Source organism: Capsicum annuum, chromosome 8, assembly GCF_002878395.1.
Source record: "Capsicum annuum cultivar UCD-10X-F1 chromosome 8, UCD10Xv1.1, whole genome shotgun sequence".
NCBI classification, from domain to species: Eukaryota; Viridiplantae; Streptophyta; class Magnoliopsida; order Solanales; family Solanaceae; genus Capsicum; species Capsicum annuum.
The window spans coordinates 169,050,872-169,056,995 of record NC_061118.1 but is presented as its reverse complement, the minus strand read 5'-3'; positions in this window follow the sequence as shown (position 1 = coordinate 169,056,995).

Genomic DNA, 6,124 nt, shown 5'->3' with positions numbered 1-6,124 from the left:
AAAAATGTTATATATAAAGAAAGCTTTAAAAAAAATTTTTTAGCAAAATGAATAACAGTTTTTGTTTTTTTTTTGAAAAAACAACAACATATTTCTAGGTAATTCTTATTATTATTATTATTATTTTGTTAACTTTGTTGTGATAATTTTGTTAAAAGTAGTTCTATTAATTAATTTTGTTATGAATTATGTTAATTTGGCTTTAAGTAGTCTTGTAAGTTTATATATTAATAATTTATTTGCCAATTGTAAGATTAGTTCTTTTTGTTTAAGAAGATTAAAATACATAGATAACAATCATAGTAGATTAAAAAAAAAATCTATTTGTAAGGAAGCGAGATGAGATGCAGAGTTATTCTAAATTCCATCGCATAAAGGAAAATGAAAAGTGAGGAAAATCATATTGTTAAAGGAGCAAGGTGAGTTGCGGATCAATTCCAAGACTCGTTGAAAATTTGTAAGAAAAGAGTAAAGAATTGATAAAATAAAATTGTCTTGAGTTTACAAGAGATGAAATAAATGTCTTTTAATACTAGATAAGCGTTAGACACGTTTGATATATTTGTCTCGATTAAGAATGCGGTGTACGCATCTTTCTGAGACCTTTAAAAATAATTCAAAGATGCAATATTGCACTTTGACAAAGTTCATCTTAAATTATTTTTCACCAGTTTAATACAAGAGTTTTAAATAATTTTAGTATAATAAAATGAGCGATTTTAGGGCCTACTAGTATAATCTGTCAAAATTATTTAAGTTAAGATAAGTCAATAAAAGCAACCGTGCTAGAACCACGGGACTCGAAGGGTGCCTCACACCTTCCCCTCGGTCAACAGAATTCCTTAACCGGTCTTCTGTTTTCGCAAACCAATAAAGAGTCATTTTCTTTTGATTAGGAATTCAAAAAGGTGACTTGGAACACCATAACTCGATTCCAAGTGGCGACTCTATAAATAAATTAATCCCTATTCAATACCGGCACTTTAATTGGAAAAACCCTTTGACTCAATCCTTTCGGGCGAAAAAGGGGTGTGACATCTCTGGCGACTCTGCTGGCGACTAATAAGAATTCGAACTTTTTATATTGACTTATACTTGCTTTAATTATTGTTGATATTGTGTTTGTTGGCCTTATGTGCTACTTGTCGCGTATTTACCGCTTTGATATTGATTGAACTGTATTATAAACTGTGTTCTCTTGCGCACCCCCTCTGAGTCTCTGAAATAGGATAGAAGGAATGCAGCGCATGCATCCTACTTTGTTTTTGAGATAGTCGGAGTGTCAAGGCACCTGGTGAAGGATTATAGTCACACATGTTAGGCGGGGTCCGAATCTACAACGAAGGCAGTATTGCGCTGTTACCGACCAAGTTGTCCCTCCCCGGCTCAAGTGTCCTCTCGGGTAAGCCAGTCTAGACACCTATTCTTATTAGGTTTAAACTTAGAAGAACTGAAAATTCAAAATCTGGTTATCCCTATTAGGCGCTTTATTTGCATCATATGCATTTGACTTAGCGGGACTCAGCACAGGGGCCGGATCTGTCTAGGATAGGTGACCTACTTTATAAAAACCAACATGTGCATCCTACGTGCTCTTTGATAATTGTTTGGAAGGCTGTTTGTTTATTGACTGGCTTTAGACAACTTTAAAATGCAAGAGATTAATTTATCCCCACATTTAGTGAATCATTTTACAAAGAAAAGTTTTATTTTTAAAAGAAAGAAAAAATTTTAGTAACATAACTTCACTGTCTTCATGAACTACGAAAGTCTGATTCTCACTCTTAATTGAAATACGTAGGAAGCCCTTTTTTCGGGGTATGACCTTATCTTTTGAAAAAATATTCATAGTTTTATTGGGGCGTGTTTTGAAAATATGATTACTTTCATAATTTTTATTTTTATTTTTTTATTCTCACGTTCAATTTTTATATATATATCTTAATAGTCCAGAATCTTTAGAGATCATGAGGCTAAGTTTTTTACAAAAAAATATAAATCTTAATAGCCCTGAACCTTTAGGGGTCTTGAGACTAAATTTTGTACGACATAATTTTCAAGAACTACGCACACCTGATTCTCATTTTATTGAGATACGTAGGTAGTCCTCGATGAATTCGGTGATCTTTTAAAAAATGGTTGTCTTTTCTTTTAAACTAAAAAAAAAGAAGTTGTTTTCAAAAATGAAAAAATATATTATTTAATAAATCAATAAATTTCTCATTATTCAAAAAAAAAAAGAAAAAAAAAAGGTATATTTATTCGTATCTCTAATTTTAAAGAACTACGCACACCTGATTCTCGTTTTATTGAGATACGTAGGCAGTCCTCAATGGATTTGGTGATCTTTTAAAAAATAGTTGTCTTTCCTTTTAAACTAAAAAAAAGGAAGTTGTTTTCAAAAATGAAAAAATATATTATTTAATAAATAAATAATTTCTCATTATTCAAAAAAAAAGAAGGTATATTTCTTCGTATCTTCAATTTTCAAGAACTACGCACACCTGATTCTCATTTTATTGACATACGTAGGCGGTCCTTAATGGATTCGGTGATCTTAAAAATGGTGGTCTTTCCTTTTAAATTATTTTTTTTTTCAAAAAGTGCGCCTAGAAAGCCGGGATGAAACATAAAGTCTTCCCTAATAAGTTGGAAAGTGCATCTAGAAGCATAACATACAACGTGACATTATAATGTATTAAATATACAACACTCACCCGTTTGCTACTTGATAACAGAAAGATATAGTAGTTGGTGGTTGGTTTGTTGTTTAAACTGGCATCATATCCGTACAACACCAGATACAAGGGAAAAAGAAAAATGACTTGCGAAGAGGGTGTAGGGTCTGACAGTGAGGAGGAGCAAAATCAGTTGATTTTGCCAGAATTAGCATCAATGGAAAAGGTTAAGTTATTGAAACAACAAATGGCGGAATTGTACCAAGCTTGGTTAAATGGACAAACACCTCCTTCCTCAATCCCTGGACTTGCACATATGAATGATCCAAATCCTGCTAAAGCTCAAACTAGAGATCCATTTTACCCGCCTGGATTCAGCCCATATGCTAATGTGTTTGGCGTTATAGGTACTTCTACCATGGGCCCACCAAATCCATCTGTCATAAATAACCCATTTTTCACTTCTGTAGCACCAGCTATTGTGGGTCTTCAATCGATAACGCAGAACAATATGGGGGAACCAAGTCATGATCTGTTGTATCCTCCTAAAATGACTTTCAAACCTCAAAATCCACATTATTATGCTCATCAACACGATTCTCCTATCGTGATTGAAAAGATTGTTAAGAATGAGGAACAAGATGAGATGGCTAGGAAAGTAAGAAACTTAGAGAAGAGTATGTGAAATATGCAAGGATTGAGAGGATCAAAGAGTGTTTCATACAAGGATTTGTGTATGTTTCCTGATGTCCATTTGCCGTTGGGGTTCAAAATGCCAAAGTTTGACAAATACGAAGGTCATGGCGATCCTGTAGCTCACTTAAAAAAGTTTTGGAATCAATTAAGGGGAGCAGGAGGAAAAGAAGAATTGCTCATGGCTTACTTTGGAGAAAGCTCGGAAGGGGTAGCTTCTGAATGGTTTATTGACCAAGACATTTCCCGTTGGCACGTGTGGGATGACATGGCTCGGGATTTTGTTCAACAGTTCCAATATAACATTGAGATAGTCCCAGATCGCACCACACTGACTAATATGAGAAAAAAGACAACTGAAAGTTTTCGAGAATATGCTATCAGATGGAGAGAACAGGCTGCAAGAGTCAGACCATTGATAAAAGAGTCTGAAATTATTGATATCTTTCTGCAGGCACAAGAACCTGATTATTTTCATCATTTGCTTTCTACTATTGGAAACACATTTGTCGAGGTCATTAAAATTGGAGAGATGGTAGAGAGTGGAATTAAGTCTGAAAAGATTATCAGTCAAGCCGCTTTAAAAGCAACAACACAAGCAATTCAAAGTGGTTCAGGAAGCTTTGATGGAAACAAAAGAAAAGAGGATGTAGCAACTATTATACCAGGTCCACGACAAAATTGGAGAGGTGTGTGTCACCCTTACGCATAATCTCAGTCCCAAATTTATGTCCAAGACCCATATAACCATCCACGACACTATGTTCCACCACAAAATCCAATATATTCTATTCCATCTCCTCAGTATTCTATCTATAATGCACAATCATATGTTCGGACTCCTTCTTACCCACAATGGAGTGCACCAATCCCTCAAAATCATTCTCCAATTCCCCAAACATACCCAAGCCCCTCCAGACTCGATTTTCGCTCTAAGCCAAACAATGAAAAGAGGCAGAAGCTAAGAGATAGTTTCACACCAATTGAAGAATCATATACCAGTTTATTCCAGAAACTGAGACAAAAGGACATAATCACTCCTCTTCTTAGGTATACCCCTGACCCACAATCAAGAAACTTTGACCCTAATGTATGATGTGTATATCATTCTGATGTTCAGAGTCATAGTACTGAAGATTGTCGTGCTTTTAAAAAGAGAAATAGAAAGAATGATTCAAGATAAATTGATTATGGTGCAGGATGTTGATCGTGGTGGAAGTTCTAGTCATGTCGATATGCAAATCAGTGCCTAAGTTGTCAGGCTGAGCAATTGAGAAGTCACCCCTCTCCTTACTGGGGAGAGGAGACACAAGTTTGAAAAAATTGATCATATACCCACTTAATTCCACATCACCACTAACTTTTCCAACTTAACAATTTTACCCACAAATTTAATAATAATTCACTTTAACCCGATATTTCTAACTTAATAAATTCACCCACAAGTTTCTAATAATACACTTCAACCCACTCCATCACCCACCATTATATATAAAATATATTGGGTTTCGAAAAATAATAATAAAAATCCAATAGCTTAAACTAGAAGCTTCTATTTCCCTCCAAAAAGCTTCGATTTCGGCCACTTTTCTGGCGATCAGCTTTAAATCAGTCCACAAACATCATAAGCTTGTCCATTGTATCCATTGTTACCCCATTTGTTTGTTATCTTCTCAAACACACTTTTCATCATTGTTAAAAGACTTTAAATCACTCACATTACTTAAAGCCACTTTAGAAAGTATATTACAGCAGCTCAGGCGACTCCAAGTTCATTTTTCTATTCCATAAATCCAATGATCATTAATTAGAAATAATATTTGCAATTTCAAAGTTTTTGTACGGATATTTGCTCAGTCATTGACCGTGCATACATCCCGACATAGACCCTCAACATAATCTACCGTCGACCAAAGCTTAATTCTAGGATGTCTATTGCAGAATTTGTTCTGATTTCTGGTGATTTCATGGGAGAATGAGAGGAAACTCTCAAATGTTGAAAATAAAAATCTTTTACCAAGCTGACATTGCCCATTGTGATTCGCTGCAACTGTTCATACAATGAGTTGGGTGCAAGCATAATAGAGAGCAGGAATTTAAATTGTGCACCGAGTGACGTGGTGATTAGTTATCTAACCCATTTGAGGAAAAAGGTGCATTCTACGGTCATAAATAATGATAAACGTGTGTCGTTGTACATAGTGGATGTTGATGCTGATGGCTTTAGGCCTATTTTAAGGATAAATGTAGTTGAGGGCCCTATAAAGAACCGTTGAATTCATCACCACCCCATATAAGCGTCCGACAGTCAACGACGATTTGAATGATTATGAGAACGATGATGATCATTCAATTAATATGAAAGATGATTCTATGCATACGGATTACGTTTCATCGAACTCGAAAAATGCGGAAGAAGATTGTGGAACGGAATCACAATCAAGAAATTCCTTCGCTGATAAAATCAATTTCTATCGTGATCAAACATTCGCCGACAAGAAATAGCAGAAAACTCTACTAGATGAAGCATTGGTGAGATAGTGTTTTAATTATTTTATGAAGAAAATCCGCATTAAATTGGTGAAGGTGAAATGTGTATTGCGTGGTTGCGGCTGGTTGTTGCGGGCAAGGAAGTCCGAATCCTCGAACAAATTTCGCCTATACAAGTATGTTGGGTTCTACACGTGCGATGTTGAACACACCACGAGTAGGAATAAGAAAATCTCATCCGAGATAATTGTTTTACTGTGCGT